Consider the following 23,508-nt stretch of genomic DNA (forward strand, 5'->3'; position numbering starts at 1 on the left):
CTGGGACTTGAACTCACGCCCATACATGATGCCAGTGCCACAGGCAGCAACTTTACCCACTATACCACAGCACCAGTCCCCAAGTAACATTTTCTTAAAAAAGAAATCTATAGGACAGTATCAAGCATTGAAATATATAGAACGTAATCTGTGAAAACAGAGCGCAGAAATAAAATGGTGCACAAAGATCTATTTTATCAAATAACAGCTGAGTATTTCCCAAATTTGATTAAAACAAATTTACAGATCCACACTGCTCAGTAAATCTCAAGAAGACTAAATATAGAGGAGAAAAAAAGAAATACATCTAATCATATTATAATAAAATTGCTGAAAACTTAAAAAAAAAACCTGAAAGCAATCAGAGCAGAAAGATATTCCATAAAGGAAACAATATTAGGATGGAGCCCAGAAGATAAAGTGCTGCAAGGTAAAATATCAAACCCAAATTCCCCACCAGGAGAAATAGCCATCAAAATTAAGGAGAGTTAAAGCTGGTTTCAGGCCAGTGGAACTGGGGATGGATCATTAACCACCATTCCATGTAAGAAAGGGGAAAGCAGGGGCTAAAGGAAGCTGCCTCCGGAGGGAAACTTGACTGCAGAAAGGAGAGAGCCCAGAGATTCGAAGCTATTTGATGCGCAATGACTTTTTCTTTCTTGTTGCTTCTAAAAGACATGTAACTAATTAAGGCAAAGAAGATACAATCCAAGGGTTTTATTAGCACAAGGATACCATGTGATGATTGTAGCCAGAGGATGAGAAAGAGGACTCGGTGAAACCATTGTTGCAAAGTTCTTGTGTTCTATGTGAAAATGGCATGATATTTACTGTAATATCTCTGGTAAATCAAGGATTCATATTGTAATCTCTAAAAAATTAATATGGGACAAAACTGAAAATCAACAGAGAAATTAAAATGAAATAGCAAGAAATATTTAACCAACTCAAAACTCCTCATGTAGGATCTCTGTCCTTAACGTGCTGTACACTGAGGCTTAATGCTATAACGAGTACTCAAACAGTATATTTCACTTTGTGTTTCTATGGGGGTGCAAACTGTTGAAATCTTTACTTAATGTACACTAAACTGATCTTCTGTTAAAAAAAAAAAAAAAAAAAAAAGAAACTATCAATTCCCAACTTGACTCTCACTGGGATTAAACATGACAATAGGTCTGATCTGATTTCATCATCATTTAAAAAAAAATCATCTATTATTTTTCACTTTATGTTTCTGTGTGGGAACAAACTGTTGAAATCCTTACTTAAGGTATAATAAGCTGATCTTCTGTATACTAAGATAATCGAAAATGAATCTTGATGTGAATGGAAGGGGAGAGGGAGTGGGAAAGGGGAGGGTGGTGGGTGGGAGGGACGGTATGGGGGGGAAAGCCATTGTAACCCATGAGACGTACTTTGGAAATTTATATTCATTAAATAAAAGATAAAAAAAAAAAAAAAAAAAAAAAAAAAAAAAAAAAAAAGAAGAAATTTTTAAAAAACACAGATTGACTCAACAGTAGGTAAATACTAATATGGTAGTATTCAGTAAGATTAATGATTAAAGTTGTATGGTTTAACACTGAAATTAAAAGGAAGAAGTTTTAAGAGTTGATTAAAAAAAAACCAATACCCAATTACATGCAACTCACCAAAAGACATATTTTAAACATAAAGAAACAGACAACTTGAAAGTGAGAGTCCAGGAAAGAATACAGTATGTAAACAATAATCAAGAAAAGTTGAAGTGGCCCTATACAACTACACAAAGTAGAGTTTAGAATAAAGAATATTACATTTCATAATGATAAAAGGATTGATCAGGAAGATGTAACAACCTTAAATATGTATGTATCTAAGTACTGACCTTCAAAGTATATGAGGCAACAATATAGCAGTTCAAAATTAAAGGGAGAAATGAAAAATTCAATTGAACCCCTTTTAGTAAGTGATAGATACTGAGACAAAGATCAGCAAGAAGACAGAACAGATAAACAGCACTATCAGCCACATTGTTCTAATTGACATTTATAGAACATCGCACTCAACAACCACAAAATATATATTCTCTTCAAGTGTATACAGGATAGTCACCCAGATAAAACTTGCTGGGCCACAAAATAAAAGCCAATACATTTTGAAAGATGGTACGTTTTCAGGGTATATTCTCTGATAACGATAGAATTAAGTCAGAGATTCATTATGATATGCAAGAAAGCTTTAAATATTTATAAATGAAACAATATACTTCTAAAGTTATGGGTCAATGAAGAAATTACAAGGAAAATTAGAAAATCTTTCAAAAAATAAGAATAAAACTACAATGTATGACAATTTATGTGATGTGACTAAAGCAGTAGTTAGAAGGAAACTATTGCCAGAAGTATTTGCTGCAGAAAAGAATATAGGTTTAAAATTAATGATCTGGGGTCCGTGTCATGGTGCAGTGGGTGAAACCACCACCTGTGACACTGACATCCCATATGGGTGCCGGTTCAAGTCCTGGCTGCTCCACTTTGGGTCCAGCCCCCTTCTAATGTACCTGTGAAAACAGCAGAAGATGGCAAAAGTTCTCAGGCTGCTTCAGTCTGGCCCAGCCCTGGACATTGCAACCATATGGGGAGTGAATAGATAGATAGAGCCTAAAGGATTCATACCAAATTTTGGACTATACCTAAACTTGGGTAGTTATATTGTAAAGCAATATTATAAGTGAGTTTTCTTTTTTTTTCTCTTATTTTCCAAAGAGAGCTTTATTTTTTTGAATGTGGGCTCCCAAAATGTGTACCATGCAGCTTGCTAGGGGCTTGGGATACAGAATTGTATCCAAATCAATTCAGTCAGAATTGACTGAAACTGACAAAGTTCCTGCCCTGGTGGCATCAGCTGAGGGAACACAGGCGGTACATGCACTGTAAGTTGGGAAGAGCTGGTCTCCAGTACAGTGAGGGCAGTATGTGCTAAGGAAAGCAGTGATGTAGGGGGAGTTGGGAGGGCCAGAGGGGCTTCAGCCTGCAATTTGCACAAGGATGGTGAGGGTTGACTCTGTGAAGAAGGAAACAGTTGAGCAAACACTGGAGGGAGATGAGTGAGGGGTTGGTCAAATATGTGGGCAGAGAGGGAGCCAGGCGGAGGGAACAGCCTGTGCAAAGACGCTTAGCCAGGGCTGGGCAGGCCGGAGGCCAAGTGGAGTAAGCAGAGTAGGAGGAGAGGAGGTCAGAGAGGGGACTGGGCACCTGGCCCGGGTAGGACCTGTAGCCTGTGGTCAACTTTGACTTTTACTCTCCAGGAAATGCGAGCCGTGGTTGATTGAAGCACCCAGGTGTCATAATCTGACTGGTGTTTTAGCAGCCTTCTGCGGCTGTGACTGGAGACACAGTGCTAGCAGGAAGCCAGCTAGAGGACATTGCTGGCACCCCAGTGTGGACAGAGTCATATGTCCATAGACTATCATATGTCCCCCAACCAGCACATTGAAACTCAACAGGATTATTCTGCTATCCCAGCTACTAAGCACCCAAGCTGGCATTTGAATCTAGAGCCACAGGACTCCCAATCCAGCTTTGCTCAGAAAGGAAAACTGGCTCAGACTTACCGTGAGGGTTACGTTGTTGGCAGTATCGCACACCTGGGGAACTCTGGCCTCAGCCCCAATCCCTCTTCTGATTCTCCTGCTCCTGCTGCCAGCCTTGCCCGGAAAACAGAACTGCTGTAGGCTCTTTCCTAGTGTGGAAATCCCATTTGACCTCTTGTTGTCGGCTTCAAGTATTTTCCAAACTCTTAAACTGATTGCCATTGCAGGTGACAACTGTAATAGTGCAAGTGCTGTCCAGTTAAGAAGGCACCCCAGAGTCCCACAGCAGATTGGGAGACAGTGCCTCTTCTTTCGCTCATCCATGCCTACTTAGCATCTCCTGCCCCTGGCTATGGGCACTTAGTGTTACACTGAGGGTGCTCTCAGTCCTCAGCAACTCAGATCCCAAAAGAGTGCCCATGCCTCTCAGCCAGCGTGAGCAGCCACAGCAGTCCAACAAAACTACAGTGAATAATTGTTATTTTCTGCACAACATGCATCAGGAGACGAGCCCTGGCATTTATCTAGCAGCAAGTGATCGTTATCTGGTGGCAGTGTTCTTCCCACTGACAATATCTCCTAAATAAGGTCAGCCATCCAGCGGGCTGCCGGCTGTTGATTTCTTCCTGTGGGATAAACCACTTCCAACCCAAGTCGGTGGGGGAGGCCTTGCAGATAAGAGAAGGTGACTATGCAAGGTGCTTGTTCCAGAGAAGAGCCAGAGAAACTGGCCCAAACTTTCCTTCTGACAATTGTGTGTTGAATGAATGGGTGAGAGTGGAGGATAGGACACCAGGGAGGAGCCACATTTCCATGTCAGCAGACCTTCATGCATTAATGAAAGTGAAGTTCCGGGTGTTAATGAGGGATAAAAAAAAAAGACTAATGTACCTCTTGGTCTCCGATGCTTGTCATCCTCCCCATAGACTAGAATTCCGCAGACCAGAATCTGGAATGAGTTTGAGTCAGAGAGCTTAGAGTGAGCTGTCCGCAGAGTAGCCCAGGACCTGGCAACAGAAGACCCAGGTTCAAGTCCAGGCCTCAGCTCCCTGAATTCTGGACCCCAGGCAATTTCTCAGACCTCCCTAAGCCTTGATTTGCTCTTGCAAATCAGAATGATACTGGTGCCTTTCTCACAGAGTTGCTGGAGATAATGCAGGCACAATATCCCTTTGCTGAATTGTTTGGGGCACCAGAAGTGTTTCCAGATTTAGAAATATTTGCACAGACATAACGAGATACCTTGGGAAGGCGACCCAAGCCTAAGCACAACTTCATTTGTTTCATATGTTCCTTATACAAATAGCCTGAAGGTAATATTTTAAGTAGGTTTGTGTAGGAAACCAAGTTTCACTGTGCTGGATTTTCTATATACAGCATCATGTTTGGGCTCAGAAAGTTTCCGATTTTGGAGTATTTGGGATTTTGGATGTTTGGGAATGATTAGAAATGATCAGCTGTGTGTAACAAGATGCTGTGTGGACCGTGGAGTTCTCCATACTCGTACGTTGTTGCTGCTTGTGTTTAGGTCTTGGGGACTTTGTTGGTGTGGTTTAGGCTGTCTGCCTCGTGGATCTCCCCTCAGTCTTCCTGACTAGAGTCTGGCCTTCTTTCTGTTGCTTTACTTCTTCAGATTCTGGATTGTAAAGCACAGTCTATTCAATAGTAGAGAGTCCTCTATGGCCAAGGCTGTATGAGGTTCTGAGGACTCAAGAGGAACATATGACTTTACTACTCCTCCAGGAGTTTACGAGGTTCACGGTTGGACAATCTGAGCCAAGAGAAGCCAAGTTGCAATCATGAGCAACTCTGTATTTAGCTCCTACTTATCGAGGGTCTGAAGTGTGAACTTGGCCAGGTGCCTCCATATCATCATCCTATTATTACTATATGCTGTTAACTTTGGATTAACATGTAACACATGCACACTTTTAAGAGGTGCAATGCAAAATTTCAATACATACATAGCTTAAACTGACCATACCAGACATCCAGCCTTTCTGTTTTTTGTCTTTATTATGTTTCTGGAGCCTACCAGCTCCCCTGTTCCAGTTTCTCTGCAGACTGTAACTCATCATCATGAGCCATAGTCACCTCTCCGTGCTGTGCAGCAGCAGGACCCGTTGCCTTCACTATACTGTGTTCTGGGGAACGTTATTAAACCCCTCAACTTCTCTAGCCTCCCTTCCTGGCCCATAAAATAAATCATTATTTTATGTTTCAACCAAACGTATGAGAGAGATCATGTGGTATTTGTCTTATGTCATTTAACATAATGATCTCCAGTTCTACCCACTCCTGTTTATGGTTCAGCAATCTTCCATTGTGTATATTTACATTTTCTGTATCCATTCAGCCAGCTATGGAGACCTAGGTTGATTCCATGTGTTGGCTATTGTGAATAATGCTGCAGTCAACATGGACTGCAGGTATCTCTTTCACATGCTCCTTTAATTTCCCTGGAATATATGCCCAGAGGTGAGATAGCTGGGTCATGTGGTAGGTCTAGTTTGAGTGTTTTGAGGAACTTCTGTACTGTGCTGCATAATGGCTGTACTAATTTGCATTCCCTTCAACAGTGAATAAGGTTTCCTTTTTCTCCACACCCTTGCCAGTATTGGTTTTTTATTTTTTGTGGGCTTCTCTTTTTTTGTCTTTTTGAAAATAGCCATTCTAACTGGAGTGAGATCTTATCTTACTTTGGTTTGGATTTTTATTTACTGACGGCTAATGATACTGAACACTTTTTCAAGTATTACTTGGCCATTTGTATTTCTTTTCTGAGAAATGTCTATTCAGATCCTTTGCCTATTTCTTAACTGGATTCATTGTTATTTTGTTTTGGAATTTTCTGAGTTTCTGATATATTCTGAGAATTAACCCTTGGTCAGTTGTGTAACTTGCAAATATTTTCTTCCATTCGGTTTGTTGTCTCTTTGCTCTGTTGATTCCTTACTGTGCAGAAGCTTCTTAATTTGATGCAATCCCACTTGTCTATTTTTGCTTTTGTTGCTTATGCATTTTTGGCCTTATCCAAAAAAGTTGTTGCTTATGCCAATGCTTGAAGTATTTCTCCTGTGTTTTCTTCTAACAATTTCATGGTTTCAGATCTTACATTTAGATCTTTGATCCATTTTGAGGTGGTTTTTGTATTGGGTGGGAGTTCCTTAATTCAATCATTAAATATTCAGATCCAGTTTTCCCAGCACCATTTATTAAAGGAAGTGTCTTTTCTCAAGGGCATGTTTTTAAAACTTCATAAAATCCTCAACAGCGCATGTACCCATTTTATAGAAGAAAAAACTGAAATCTGGGGCTGGCACTGTGGCTTAGTAGGTTGAGCCTCTGTCTGCAATGGAATGCTGGTTCAAGTCCCAGCTGCTGCACTTCCAATCCAGCTCCCTACTAATGGCCTGGGAAAGCAGTGGAAGTTGGCCCAGGTGGTTGGGCCCCTGAACTCACACAGGAGACTCAGAGGAAGCTCCTGGCTCCTAGCAACAGATCCACCCACCTCCAGCCATTGCGGCCACTTGGGGAGTGAACCAGAAGATAGAAAACCTATCTCTCTGTCTCTCCCTCTCTGTATGTGACTCTGCCTCTCAAATAAGTAAACAAATATTTTTTTAAAAAAATCCTGAAATGTGCTGAGACTAAATTATTGACCCAATATTGCAAGATAGTGATGAAGGCTACGTCCGTTTATTCCCAAGTTTAAGACCCTCTAATCCTGTCTAAACTAGAGTACGGTCTGCTCCTTTAACTTGTCACTTACCTAGAAGTGACGATCCCTGACTCACAGCAGAGGTGGCTGAGGCTCTAGGGTGCTCCTACCCACCAGATTCATGCCTGTTCCTAATGTCCTTGCTACCACGGGATACTGGAACAGGAGCTCTCTAGCTGGGGTCTTGGGTACTTAAAACCCAGGGGGACATGCCAATCACAACCACAGTGAAATGCAGTTTCATTTTCCCTAGGATGGCTGTTGTAAAAAAACCTGGAAATTAACAGGTGTTTCTGAAGGGTGTGGAGAAACTAGAGGTGGCAGGCCTTGCTGGTAAGCATCTACAGTGGTGCTGCCCTGTGTAAAGGTTTGGGGTTCCTTAAAAATTTCCCTACAGAGTCACTGTATGATCCAATTATTCTGCCTCTGCAAAAGGATAAAACAAGGGACTCAAGCAGTTATCTGTATGCCCATGTTCATAGCAGCATTATTCACAATAAAAAGGGAGGAGCAATCCAAGTGTTTACCAATGGATGAGCAGATAAATAAAAAGTAGTGAATACATATGATGGAATATTATTCAGCCTTGAAAAGGAGGGAAGTTCTGACTTATGCTATAGCATGGATGAATCTTGAAGACATTATATGAAGTATACCAGACACAAAGGACAAATATTGTCTGATTCCACTTATGTGAAGACTACCACCTAGAGCAGCCAAATTCACAGACACAGAATGTAGAATGGAGCTTCAGAGGATGAGGGGAAGAGCTGAAAATTGCTGTTTAGTTCCTAGATACTGCTTTGGGATGATAGAAAGTTCTGGAAATGAATGGTAGGGGTGGTTACAGAACATTATTATTGTACTGAATGCTACTGAATTACATGGTTAAACTGATTAATTTTGTACTATACATGGTTTGCTACAATTTTAAAAACAACTGGGTCAGGCATTTGGCCTAGCAGGTAAGATGCCATTAGGGGCACCACATCCCATATCCAAGCACTTGGGTTCTAACTCCTGACCCTAACTTCCTGTTAGTGCAGACCCTGGGAGGCTGCAGTGACCACCCCAGTAATTGAGTTCCTGCCACTTGTATAGGACACCTGGATTGAGGTCCTGGCTCCTGGCTTTGGGATGGCTGAGCCCTAGCCATTGCTGTCATTTGAGGGGTGAACTAGCAGATTGGTGTGCTTTCTCTCTCTGCCTCTCAAAACAATAAAAATAGAATTACAAGCCTCAAGGAAAAATTCTTCACTTGAAAACAAGGAATGGCGGCCCACCAAAAGGATCCTTTCACTAGCAACTCTGGGGTGGTTATCATGTTTGTTCAGACATCAGGAACCATTCATCAAAGAAGGGGACAGCCAGAAACACTCAAGTGACATCAAGAGACGTCTGCAGTGTTACTGTAAGACAATAGGAAATGAGCATTGGACTGATAAAACATGGTTTTCCTGCAGCGTTTTCTGGAGCCCAACTATTGCCCAATGCAAACAAACATGCGTCAATATTCAAGGGAGCAAAAAGGAAGCAGAGTGGAATTTGACGACGGTCCTTTAACTCAGTGCTGAACATTTATGCCACGTGTTTCTGGGCTTTTAAAAGGCAATGTTCTGTGCTGATGGTCTCCCCGGCTGTATAGATAATTGTAAAACAAACTCCATATTCCACTGACACCCTTTTCTAATTACATCTCACCTTCATTAGGCTATTAAAGTGATAGATGATAGCAATTACATTGAACCCCACTGAAAACTCTCTATCTGTGACGCGCAGTGACGAGAACATGAGTTATTTACCCAGAAGCTAGAAAAAGAGGCAGCTGGGCCGAAGCTGCCTCCACTAAGCTGAGAAAGAGAAGCCCCAAGCAAACAGCGGATGCCTGCAGTGTCCCTGGAGCAATGGCAGGAGGCCAGGGGGGCAGAGGTTGCATTTGATGCTGACTTTTCTACTGACTACACCAGATGTCCAGATGTGGAAAAGAGACTATTATCAGTGTTATGAAATAATTTAAAGTAAGCCTAAATGTACTCGAAATTAGTCTCCAAAGTATTGGATTTCTGCCTGCCATTTCCTATGAGAAATGGTTAGAGGAAGCAAAGAAGTTGAATCTGGAGGACGGAAAACATCAGAGCAGAGGGTGGTCCAGATGAGTTATCTGTTTGGACATCAGCACGGCTCAAGGGGAATGAATCAGTTAGTGCAGACAACAGAAAACTCTATGCTGGTTGCTTTAAATAGCTGGGGCACTTGGCTACTTTTATAACCGGAGGCCCAGAGATAGATGGATGAATCAGTGGCCCAATGATCTACTTTAGACTCTTTCTATTCTTCCACTCTGCTATGCATAGCATTGACTTTATTCTAAATTGGTTACTCTAGGGGCCGGCGCTGTGGCTCACTTGATTAATCCTCCACCTGCGGTGCTGGCATCCCATATGGGCACCAGGTTCTAGTCCTGGTTGCTCCTCTTCCAGTCCAGCTCTTTGCTGTGGCCCGGGAAGCCAGTGGAGGATGGCCCAAGTGCTTGGGCCCCTGCACCCACATGGGAGACCAGGAGGAAGCACCTGGCTCCTGGCTTCGGATCGGCATAGCACCAGCCATAGTGGACATTTGGGGGGTGAACCAACGGAAGGAAGACCTTTCTCTCTGTCTCTCTCTCTCACTGTCTAACTCTGCCTGTCAAAAAAGAAAGAGAAGAAAAAGAAAGCTGGGATTGCTATGGCGATTGAGACTTACGCTAAACCAATCTGGAAGTGGTGTAGATCAGCTCCTGCTGAAATTTCACAAGGAACAATGGTAGAGGACTCCAGAGCAGCATGAGCTCTGTCAGGGAGGAAGAAAACAGTGTCCACACTTGGCAAGACCAACATCCAAGTTCAATACAGGGAAACACAAGGACCAACAGGTGGGAGCGGATTTGATTCAGGGAAGCAAGAGTTTTCAGAGGGCAGACAATGCTGTACTCATTCTACAGCTGCTCCTTTGGATACCCACAGCAGGCATGGCTGTCAATCAATCTTGACTGAACCTGGGCCCAGCCTCAGAATCCTCCTTACCCCAGTCTTCCATGCAGTCAGGAACAATAGGACTCAAAAAGAAACCTTTGCCTCCTTCTGTGATAATGACTAGAATTGCCCAAAGATAGAATGGGTAGACTTAGGGCCTAGTGGGCACTTGACCTTCAGTGGTGTCCACGGACAAGCTATGAATTCTATGCACAGAGAGGCTGCCTTGAGGGATTCAGTTGCAGGTGGAGGTGGAGGCCTGACTGTTCCTGAGATTTTGCGGTTACAGAAGGTTTGGGAAGGAAGCCAGGGCATGGGAGCAGGCCTTGGATTAGCAAGAGAGAAAGGGCTTGAGAACCTGTCCTGGCACTTTGCTTCTTCTCTGTGGTGCTGAAACCATAGATTCCTTCTCGGATGTTGCCTGAGTTTATCTCCTTTGTCTAGAGCAAGCCTGTTCACCACAGAACATCAGTGCTTTCTCCTGGGCTTCAATCTGTGCAAGCACTTTGACTTTAGCTTTCCAATTTTGATGCTTATTGAAAGGCACAGACACAAGATAGGGACCATGGTTGTCTATTGATGTATGAACCTAGAGGTTGGCTTTCTTGCCTGAGATCTCATAGCTTAGATGATGGAAGGCTGACATGAGAGCCCAGGCTCCTCTGCTCTAGCCAGAGTCCTGCTCTTGCTAGAATCCTGCTCTAGAAGCACAGGGTTGCAAGCCTGTGTCCTCATGTGGATGTACAACTAATCAAGACAGAAACAGCATGAATATGGGCAAGAAAAGCCCGACTGGCCCCAGCATCTAAAGTGTGGTCCTCATGGGCCAAGCTGACCCTTGCAGGTGGCCCAAGGACTCTGACTTTGGGTGGGTTTTCCATGCTGCCTCAGTTTCACCTGCTACGGCTACCTCCTGCCCTACATCCTCCAGGAAGACAATGATAGTGTGGTTAAGATGCTGTAGGGTCATGACAAAAGGTAGAGGCAGTTGGTCCAGCTCCTCCTTCCAGAACAGACACTCCAGGCTCAAGTGAGCTGAGTGGAAGCACTTGTGGATGCTTCTCTCCATTGGTTCCTTCATCTGCTTCCTCCTCCCTAGACAGGGGTGGGAAAGCAGGAGAAGGCCTGGGGTTAGGGTCACATCTCCCGGGTGTGCTTCCAGCTCAGTACCTGGGCACACAGTCTCTGTACCCATGCTCTGTTTTCCCTCTAAGCCATTTCATCTTGTGAAGACATAGAAAGGCCCAGCAAAGTGTGAAGGGGATCCCGAGAGGACCCTGGAAGCAGCTCCTTAGCTCCTGCAGCCTCTGACAGCTCGGTGAACACATTCAGCACCTTCTGTGTGCAAGGCCTGGCGGACCGCACTCACTGTGCGTGTCTGGGTGGGTCTTGCTGGCAGCTCTGTGACACACTGGTGTGTTCCAATCCCTGCTGTGTGATGCTGGCAGAACCTGTCTGTGTTGCTTGCAGTGTAGCAAGCCTAAACTCAGCAGACATGCAAAACTAATGAGCTGAAAGACTGAATGCTCATAAAGATGAGGAAACCAAGGCCTCCGAACCTTAGTTGATGGACAAAGGTACACAGGAGTTCTGGCAGACTTGGGGCTATCTCGTGCTTCCCAGTATGGTTTGGGGACAAGCCTTTAGTATCCCTCTGTGCTCACCAATCCTTGGAGACTCAAATTCTAGGCCAGGAAATTAATTGCTAGCATGGAGCTGTCCCAGAGAACTATCTGCAATGATGGAGGTCTCCAAAACCTCCAAAACCACTGGGGCCAGTGTGAATGAGGTGCTAAAGACTTGTAAAATTTATCTGAAAAACCAAGTGACAAAGAGAGAGGTGGGGGGGGGGGTGGAGAGAGCGAGAATGAGAGAGAGAGATATTTCATCTACTGATTCACTCCCCAAAGGCTGCAGCAGCTGGGGCTGGGCCAGGCCAAAGCCAGGAGTCCAGAGCTCCATCCTTGTCTCCCACCTGTGTGGCAGGGGCACAAGCACTTGGGCCATCTTCTGCTTCTTCCCCAGGTGCATTGGCAGGGAGCTGGACCAAAAGCAGAGCAGCCTGGTCTGGAACCAGTACTCCAATATGGGATGCTGGCATTGCAGGAGGCAGCTTAATACGGCAGTACAACAGCGGCCCTGAAAAGCTACAGTTTGCATTCTTGTGGCTAGTGGCTGCCATATTGGAGAGCCTAGCTCTAACATTGTCCATTTCCCAAGGCCTCTGACAACACATCAATGCAGAGGAAGTTTGTGGTCAGAGATGATAGTGGACATACACTTGGCCATACACTGCTTCCTCCTTCCTAGACAGGGGTGGGAAAGCAGGAGAAGGCCTGGGGTTAGGGTCACATCTCCCGGGTGTGCTTCCAGCTCAGTACCTGGGCACACAGTCTCCGTACCCATGCTCTGTTTTCCCTCTAAGCCATTTCATCTTGTGAAGACATAGAAAGGCCCAGTAAAGTGTGAAGGGGATCCCGAGAGGACCCTGGAAGCAGCTCCTTAGCTCCTGCAGCCTTGGCCAAACACACTGGGTCCCCCGAATGCATCCTCAGCCCTCAGTTGCTGTGCTGCTTTCTACAAAGGAGATGAAAATCAAATTGAAAGAGTTGAAGCATAAAGACTATTGATTTTTAATCCTTTTTTATCATCCAGGAATTTCAAGGTATATTTCTCATGTCATTCCATTCCTCCCCTGGGAACTGGGAGAAACTGACCCATAAGGCCTGGAGAGCACAGAGTGATGTGAATTAAATCGGAAAAAAACCCAAAAATAGAAATAGAAAAAGAAAACCACCTTTCTAGTCAGCATCATTTTTCTTGGTGAAATGTTCGGATCTTTAATAACTATTATTTTCCTTTGTGTTCTTGCCAGGAGAGTTTTTTTTTAAAATAGATTAAACCATTAATCCATTAACCAGTGATTTAATTTGTAGGCTCTCATTTTTCCAAACTGTTTTCCCATCACATAAGAGAAGCGTGGCGCCTCTGAGCTGGAAGCGAGCTTAGTCAGTCTCTGGGCCATAAAATCGACGGGTACTGCATATCCACGCTGTACCAACCCTCGGAGCTTCGTCTGTCCACAGTTGCAGTCCCCACCATCCTCCGAGGGGCAGGTGAAATCCATTTTACAGATGGAGAAGTAGCTGAGTTAGAATTTACCCCAAGGTCTCTCGGGCTCTGAAGCTGGGGCTCTTCTTCTGCACTCAGAGGAAATTTACTTCATGGACAATGAAAAGGAGACCTGGAGGTCCGCAGACCCTGCAGCAGCTGCCTCATGTCTCCGCTCCACTCAGTTCTGTGCTCTGCTCTTACATCTGCAATCCCACACCCGGCGTGCAGAGCCCACCTTCCCTTCCTGTTTAAACAACAGGAAAACAGAAAAATGTCTTCACTTGAAATTCATGTCTGTCCACAGTTGGTGCCAACTATCCCTGAGCCCCAGCCCCACCCCCAACAACCACTCAGTTAAGGAGGGTGTCTGAGGACTCCAACGTGTGGTCTTCCTTCTGTATTTTTCAGACATGAGCATTTTATTCTTTCCATGATAAAACACAATGTCCCTGTATACCAGCAAAGATACTTTGGCATTAAACACAAAGAAGTTTATTACAGAAATATACCTGTCTTGAAAACTGGCAAGCAACTTCCGTGGTCAGCTGTAGCTGAAATGAGAGGAATAAAACACTTCTGTGGATTCATCTGAAGCCACTACAGTGAAAGCAGGACCCCATGACGCGGGGCCATTTGTCTCCCCACAGTGGGACTAGCTGAAGAAGATCTGACTCCCTCTCCCTGAGGCTTCCCAGGCAAGCTCGTGATGCTGCAGATTCATTAGGCTTTGCATTAGTTTATAAAGCGAAGTTTCTAGTATTTACCCTCCCTGCCTTGAAGCAGTCTCTAATGGTAGTTGGTGGAATAAAAAAATTAACAGATTTGCAGGCAGAAAGTGTTCATGTGAAGCCCAGCTGAGTCACTGGGACTTTGCTGTGCCCATCTGTGAAATGGGGAGGATTCTATTTACTGGGTAGTGCTGTGTGGGAGACAATTGGTAGCTGGTAGCATCCCCAGTATCGTGTCTTCCCAATGCTTCTTGGTTGAGGGAACACACCTCTTAGTGCTTCCCTGCAAACATATGAGAGTAAGGGAAGCATCACTATGGCAAACTGGTAGACCAGGTGGACCAGTGCTCTGTTTGCACTTGCTGCCCATCAGCCCAGTCCTTAACTTGAATCAAACTGATTTGCAGCAAGGTGTCCACAAGGTGGCAGGAGTGGAGAGGCAGGAGCCTGCCATGGGCTTCTCCTGGAGTCCTGGTGTATCTCTGGCTTCTGCCAGAGAATAAAGAAGAAGAAGAATAAAACTGGGACTAGCAGCAATGACCATGATAGCATCTATATCTGGGGAGTTAACTGTGCTTCGAGCAACCATTGAGAAGATGATTTCCAGCCCTGGTCAAGAAACAAGACAACTCCTACTTCCACAGGAGATTATTGTCACCCAATCCTTTCTCAGTTGTTGGATTCGACTGGACCTCTAATAAAACCAGGGTAGAGTGACTTGAGCTGTCTGGTTAAACACTTGACCCAGAATTTGTCCTCCAGGGACACCACAGCTGGGAGTGGCTTTTAAGCTCCTGAGAATTAGGGGAAGTATCTTTGAACAGTGGTTTTCAACATTTTTAAGCAGCAGAGAGTATTTTGCCCTTAAATAAAATCTCAGTTGGCCCTCAATGTATATTAAACAGATGCATGGTACTTTTGATGTATTTCTAGAAGTAATTTCTAATGAGTAGGAAATTTTACAGTCTCTATCAATGACACAAATGAGACTTTTGACAAAAAGATGGAGTCAGTGGCATGGGTGACAGTTGCATTTTTTGTGGCAGCTTCAGCATCTGACCTCTGTTTTGGTTGTATTATCTTAATATTGAACAATAATATTTTAGCACTGCTTTAAACATGTTGACTCATTTAAGCATTAGAACTCAATGAGATATTATTCCTGGGTGAAGAATTGGAGGCCCAGAGACCCAGATAGGTGCCCCAAAGTCACACAGCAGACTAGTTAGTAGCAGAGCGGGGGTTCAATCCTAGGCAGTTCAGCTTCACAGTCTATGATATGAATAGCTACTTTCTTTGGCTGCTCCCAATTAAAAATCTAACGCATACACACACTGTGAGGACAGAAAAGCCTTAGTCCAAGTTCTAAACCAAAGAATTAAAGAAATAGCCTAACCTTCAAAGCACCTGCATTTGAGTACAGAGGGCTATTTGAAAATCCCACACCTAGAAAAGCAGGGACATCTTGAAGAGCCAATCAGTCTGTCAGAATTCCCAGGCACAGGACCCTCAGGGTGTGTTACAGACAAACAACGCTGGCTGGCATTTTACCAAATGGAACTCTCAAGTCTCTGGCACTACCAACATTCCCCATTACAAATCTTCCAGCTGGTAAACAGAATGATGCCACTGACATTTAATTGAAATGTCAGCACATTTAGAAAGAGCCCTGATGAAACTGCCAAGTTAAAGTTATCACTGATGACTTAAGCTAAATGGAAACAGAAAATCACCACTTACACCCTGCACACACACACACATACACACATACATCCACGCGCTGTAATATCAGAAAGAGAAAACAGAGCTTCAGCTGGCCAAGAAAAATTTACAGATCATTTTGAAATGGAGTTGTAGTCTAGCTATGAAAAACTACAGGGCAATTGGCAAACACTTGCGAAAGTAATCATGTCAGAGACCACATAAATAATCCTACAAGCATACATTGATGAAAATGCCATTGGAACGTAATATTACATTTATTTGCATAGCTTATAGTGTATAGACGCCATGGAAGATGGCAAAAATGGCCTACTTCTCCACCACTGCCACATCCTGATGCCAGTTTTGTAAACCACTCCACTCTGACACTGCATCTAAACAGGGGACCTGTTCTGGCTCCACGGTGAGGAGCTGGGCTCCCTGGTCCTGATCCAGGATGGCCTTGAGCAAGTTTCTCCACCAGGATGGCCTAGCCATCTGATGACCTGCAGCTGAGGGCAATCCCATGTGCAGGCAGAGTCGGGGTAGCCAAGCCCGGATCAGCTGAGCCCAGACCCAGGCACTCATGCAATGCATGCTCTGGGGACCATCGCTAACATGGTGACGGATGTCTGGGGAAGAGACCTGCCTTGGATAACTTCCTTCGTCCCCACTCTGGGAAGGAAAGTGGGACAGGGGCTACTCCTGGATCCCGTAAATGAGGACCCTGGGGTTTCTAGAGGTCAAGTGGTTGGCCGTTTACCCATAGCTGCCTGTTCCATGCTTCAGGTGGGCAGCCTCTCTGACCCATTTAGCCAACAGTATTAACCTGGAGGCTGAATCCATTGTTCTTTAGATCAAAGAGGCAGCCTTTAGAGGCTGAAGGCACCAAGGGAGAGAAATCTCAGAAGTCTCTGTGCTGGAACGGCCACAGCTTCACATCGGGCTCTGCAGGTGCCCTTCCACTGCCTCACCCTGGAGTCCCTCCTTCCTGCCCCGCATCAGACCATGCTGAGAGGTAGGGATCCAGCCACGTCTCTCTCTCACATCTCTGAGTGGGCGCCACTCACATACAGTCTTGAAAATGCTTCAGGAAAGCGCCTGCCAGGTAGGAAAGCCACTGAGAAGTGATGCCAAAATGATCAAAAGGAGGTTTTTTTGATCTTGCAACATCTTAAAAAAATCAGTCTAGGTCCCTCTTACCTCCCTCCCACCCCAAAGCAGCAACTCGTGCAAGGTCCTTTACAGCCTGAATCTGTTTGCACTGTCAGTGTGACCACTGCTCTCTGCTTTACTTTCTGTTTTCAAAGTCAGACTTGTCTCTCTTCCCAGCGTATTTTGAATTTTTGCCCCTCCTCATACACCTCCATCTGTTCAAAATCTCCTCCCTTCCCGTTTTTTCTTCTCCTGCTGAGCTCTTATTCTTTCCCATAAAATCCCACTGCTTGAAGAATGCCTTAAAGACTGGCCTGCTTTGTGTGGGTGTTCAGGCGTTCGTTGTGTCTGCCTGAGGCTCGGAGGTGTCCAGGGGCCCTGCTGCCAATGCTGAGGCAGCCTGATTCATGGGGCGCCCTTGTGGAAGTCGTGGGAAAATAAACAGTGGACTGTGTCTTACTTTGGATGATGCCCAAGCTAAGTGTGAAACATAATGAGTGCCAAAGAAGTGAGCTTTCTGAGTTCAGAGGGAGAGACAGGATTGTTCCCTTTTAGAAACAGGAGGATCTGAAAAACGAAAAGCAGACCAGACGGAGTCCCTCTAAGTAGATCTTAAACACCTGCTCCCGGGGAGACTTCACGGGTTCTCCCAGGTAGGATTAACTCCAGTGTCCTGCAGCCTGCAAAGGTACTGACCAGTCGCATTGACAGGAAATGCCTCTTTTTTTCCTTTCATGACTCACATTTATTAGCGTTAGGCAACAATAATTTAAAAGACAGAAAGGGCTCCACATTACAGGAATTTTTATAATTGATCGTTTATACAACAAATGATGGGAACAGCACTGCGCAACACCATCAGCCACCAATCACCCGGCTCCCAGCTCACCTTCACCTCCTGAACATCTCGGCTGCTTTTCCCCTAACAGGAGGCCAGATTCAAGCCAGCTGTCACCCACGATCATGGGAAATGCCTCTTTGAACTGAGCTCGTGAGCGGCAGATGCCCTGCTTTCTTGTCTTTGCGTTTCTACATCTCCCCACCAATCTCCTCACCCCAGACTCCGAGTGCTTACGGTAGAGCCTGGCACATCTTACAAGTTCAATGATGGATCACAGCATAAGGGAAGACTAAAGTAAGATATTGGGCATTAGACTTCCCAATAAGTGAGGGTGCCACTATTAAATTTTTGTTGAATTTCATGAAAAATCTGGGAGAAATGATATATGCCCTAGAGTCAGATGATTCCAGGAACGTCGTTTAATCCCATTGGTCCTTAGTTTACTAATCTGTAAAAATGGAAATACTATACTATGTCATCCTGTTTTTTTTTTTTTTTTTTTGACAGGCAGAGTGGACAGTGAGAGAGAGACAGAGAGAAATGTCTTCGTTTTGCTGTTAGTTCACCCTCCAATGGCCGCCGCGGCTGGCGCACTACGGCCGGCGCACCACGCTGATCCGAAGGCAGTAGCCAGGTACTTATCCTGGTCTCCCATGGGGTGCAGGGCCCAAGGACTTGGGCCATCCTCCACTGCACTCCCTGGCCACAGCGGAGAGCTGGCCTGGAAGAGGGGCAACCGGGACTAGAACCTGGTGTGCCGTCCCCGCAAGGCGGAGGATTAGCCTAGTGAGCCACGGCGCCGGCCCATCCTGTTTTTTTAAGATTTATTTATTTATTTGAGAGGCAGAGTTACAGACAGGGCAGGACAGAGAGAGAGGTCTTCCATCTGCTGGTTCACTCCCTAGATGGCTGCAACAGCCATAGCTGGACCAATCTGAAGCTAGGAGCCCCGAGTTTCTTCCAGGTCTCCACATGGGTGCAGGGGCCAAGTACTTGGGCCATCTCTCACTGCTTTCCCAGGCCATTAGCAGGGAGCTGGATCAGAAGTGGAGCAGTTGGGACTCTAACTAGAACCCATATAGGATGCTGGATAGTGGAGGGTTAACCTACTACACCACAGCACTGACCCTGTCTCCTATATTACATTTTAAAAGAGTTTGTTTTCCCAGAATCTATGACAAATGGGACATACAAATTGGAAAAGCTTTTCCCATAGAATTATGAGCTAGTGCCTATCCCCAGCCTGAGAAATTCTATCTGGTCTATATCCAAAGAAAAGAGAATTGGGTTGGGATGGATGAGTATGGGGTGTTCTGGGGGAACTCAGAAGCTGTGGATGATGCAAATCATGGAGTTGACTCCAGAAGAAGGAAACATGGGAAGGTTCCAGCGGGCTCTGCTGTCCATAGAGACCTGTGAACACTACTAGGAAGTCACAAGGATGTCACCATGGGTGACTTGGTGACCCTGGCTGCTGCTTTGGGATTCCTTGGCCCACATTTGTGGAGAACACCAGGACGATGGGAGAGTGTGCTCAGGACAGTGCCTGGGGCAGGGCTGGGGAGGAAGACATTATGCAGGTGCTTTTATTCTGTACCACCTCATGGGAAAAAGAATCCAAGATGGAGGAATTACTGACTGCTGTGAAGCAGGATGCTAGCAGGTCCCCTCACCTGGTTTGCAGGAGAATTGCTATTTGGTGGCTCCAGCAACCGAAAGCAAGCCCCAGAAGAGATGTTCCATCTCTGGGTCCAACGCTAAGTTAGCCACGATCTTCAACAAGTAAAAGAAATATAGACTAGTGCTGTAAATAATGATCAAAGCAGTAGATGTCCATTTCATTCATATATGGTAATTTTAAATACTCCATATATTAACTACCACAAATCAGCTAAAAGTGCAATGTTTATGTTTTGGGATCTGACTTATTTCACTAAAATAATGATTTCCATTTATATCTATTTTGTTGCAAAGGTCAGGACTTCATTCTTTTAAATTAATGAATAATTCCATCATGTATATACCAGCATTTTCTTTATCCAGCCATCAGCTGATGAACAGTAAGGCTGATTGCATATCGTAACTATTGTGAATTGAGCTGCTAGAAACATGGGGGTACAGGTAACTCTTTCATATGCTGACTTCATTTCTTTTGGGTACATTACCAAAAGTGGGCTATCTGGGAAATATGTAAGATCTGTTTTTAGTTTCCTGAGGAATCTCCAAACTGTCTTCCATAATGGTTATATCAGTTTTATGTTCCCACCAACAGTGTACTAAGGTGCCTTTTTCTCTACATCTGCAAAACTTTGTATTTTTTGACTTTGGATGATAGCCATTGTAACTGGGGTGAGGTGAGATCTCATTGTGTTTTTTATTTGCATTTCCCTGATGGTTAGTGATTCTGAGCATTTTTTCATGTGTGTGTTGGACATTTGTATTTCACCCTTTGAAAAATGCCTGTTCATGTCCTTTGTCATATCCAATCTTAACTGGATTGTTTAGCTGTTGAATTTTTTGAGTCGTTATATATTCTTCATATTAACTATCTGATGCATAGTTTGCAAATATATTCTCCCATTCTGTCAGTTGCCTCTTCATTTTGTTGAGCATTTCCTTTGCTGTGGAGAAGATTCTTAACTTGATGCAGTTCTATTTGTCTATTTTTGTTTTAATTGCCTGTGCTTCTGGGGTCTTATCCAAGAAGTCTTTGCCTATGCCAATGCCTTGCAGAGTTTCCTGTATATTTTCCTCTGTTAATTTGATTTTCAGGTCTTAGGTTTGAGCAGTTGTAGGTTGAGCAGTTGTAGGTTGATTATTGTGTAGGGTGTAAGGTAGGGGGTCTTCATATTTCTTCATGTGGAGATCCAATTTTCCCAACATGTTTGAAGAGGCTGTCCTTTATCCAGGAGGGATTTTAACTCATTTGTCGAAGATTAGTTGGTTGTAGATTTGTGGATTAACTTCTGGAATTTCTATCTTATTCCATTGGTCCACATGTTTTTTGGAGGACAGTCACTAGGTTGTTTTGTGCCCGCAGCATAGTATGTTCTGAAGTCTGTTATGATGTTTTCAGCTTTGTTTCTATTGTTTAAGATTACTTTTGGTTATTCAGGGTCTTTTGTGTTTCCATATGAATTTTAGGATTTTTTTTCAAAATTTGGGAAAAATGCCTTTATTTTGGGATTGCATTGAATCTGTAAATTGCTTTGGGTAGTATGGCCACTTTTATTATATTATATTCTTCCAGTACAAAAACATAGGAGATTTACCTTTATTTGGTATCTTCTGTTTCTTTCATTAATCTTTTATAATTTTTATTGTAGAGCTCTTTCACATACTTAGTTAAATGTATCCCAAGGTGTTCAATTTTTTTTGTGGCTATTGTGAATGGGATTCATCTTGCAAGTTCTTCCTCATCTAGAGCATTATTGGTATATAAGAATGCTATTTATGTGTGTGTGTGTGTGTGTATGGATTTTATATCCTACAACTTTTTCAAATTTTCTTTGTAGTTCCAATAATTTCTTAACTGAGTCTTTTTGTACTGCTATTTAAAGAATAATGTCATCTATCTATAAACAGGGATAATTTGAGTTCTTCATTTCTAATTTGTATCCCTTTGATAACTTTTTCTTGCCTAATGGCTCTGGCTAACTGGGCATCCTTATCTGGTTCTGAAACTTAGTGGAAATAATTCGGCTTTTGCCCATTCACAAAGATGCTGGCTGTGGTTTTGCCACATATTACCTTGATTGTGGTAAGGTATGTTCCTTCTATACCCTTTTTCTTTAGGTTTTTAACCATGAAATGATTTTATATTTTGTTGAATGCTTTCTTTGCGTCTATGGAGATAATCAAATGGTATTTTATCCTTCATTTTGTTGATGTGATTGTCATGTTTATTAATTTGCATATGTTGACCTATCCCTGCATCCCTGGGATAAGTCCCACTTGGTCTTGTGGATGATCTTTTTAAAGTGTTGTATTCAATTTCCTAGTATTTTCTTTAGGATTTTTGCATCTATGTTCATCAGGGATACTGGTCTATAGTTTTCTTTATTATGGCATCTTTCTCTGCTTTGGGAATAAGGATAATGCTGGCTTCATATAATGAGTTTGGAAGAGATCCTAGTTTTCAATAGTTTAAGAAGTATTTGGGTTATTTCTTCTCTAAAAGTTTGGTAGAATTTAGCAATGAAGCCATCTGGTACTGGACTTCTCTTTTGGGAGGCTCATTATTATGGACTCAATCTTAGCCTTGGTAATAGGTCTATTCAGACTTTCTATGTCTTCATGCCTCAATTTTGGTTAACTCTATGTGTCCAGAAATCCATTTCTTCTAGATTTTCCTTTCTGTTCGGTACACACGCGTTTGCTATAGTCACAGCTTTCTGTAGAATCGATCCCTTAATCAGTACATAATGACAATCTTTGTCTCTTTTAGTAGTTTTTGGCTTATTATCTTTCTCTGTTATGTATAGCATGTTTTTAAGTATCATTTGTCAGTCTGGCCAGGTGGTGACAAGTTCTCTGAATTTCTGTTTTGAAAGGTCTTTATTTCACCTTCACTTATAAATGAGAGCTTTTCTGGGTCCAGTATTCTGGGTTGAAACTTTTTTTCTTTTAGGTCTGGAAATACACCTCTCCATTCTGATGAGAAATCTGCTGTCAATCTAATTGGAGTTCTTTTAAAAGTAATCTGACATTTCTCTCTTGCACATTTTTGGATCTTTATGTTTTACTTTTGAAACTTTGACATTAATGTGCCATGGTGAAGATCTTTTCTGATCATGTCTAATAGGAGTTCTATGTGCTTCCTGTATTTTGGTATCTACATCTTTTTCCAAATTGGGGAAATTTTCAGCTATTATTTCACTAAGTCTTCTAAGTCATTTTGTTTCTCTTTTCCTTCAGGAACTCCTAAAGAAAATAAATTTTTTTTGTTTGATTTATCCCATAAATATCAAATACTGTTTTCAGTTTTTCAATTTTTTTTCTTTTTATTGTCTATTTCCAAAGATTTGTCTTTTAGCTCAGATATTCTTTATTCTGCCTCACTCAGTCTGCTAAGGCTTTCCACTGTGTTTTTATTAAAAATACTGAATTCACCATTTCTATTATTGCAGTTTGATTTTTTTTTCGGGATTTTTATTTGAGAGGTAGAATTAGAGACAGAGGGAGAGACATAGAGAAAGATCTTTCATCTGTTGGTTCACTCCCCATATGGCCACAGTGGCCGGGGCTGGGCCAATCTGAAGCCAGGAGCCAGGAGCTTCTTCTGAGTCTCCCACATGGGTGCAGGGGCCCAAGCAACTAGGCCATCTTCCATTGCTTTCTCAGGTCACAGAGAGCTGGATAGGAAGAGGAGCAGCTGGGACACGAATCAGTGTCCATAGAGGATGCCGGTGCTGCATGCAGAAGTTAGCCTACTATGCAACAGCGCCCAACCACTGATGGTTCTTTAATATCTCTTTGAGTAGATTTTCTTGTCCATGTCATGTATGAATTTCTTTAACACATTTAATTGCTTCTCTATGTTTTTGAGTTATCTTAGAATCATTCTTCTTAATTCCTTTTCAGGAATTTTGTCAATCTCGTCTTCACAATCTAATATCAGAGTATTACTGTGTTCCTTTTGGAAAATGATATTGTTTTCC

This window comes from Oryctolagus cuniculus, chromosome 2 (genome assembly GCF_964237555.1).
Source record: "Oryctolagus cuniculus chromosome 2, mOryCun1.1, whole genome shotgun sequence".
Taxonomy (NCBI): Eukaryota; Metazoa; Chordata; class Mammalia; order Lagomorpha; family Leporidae; genus Oryctolagus; species Oryctolagus cuniculus.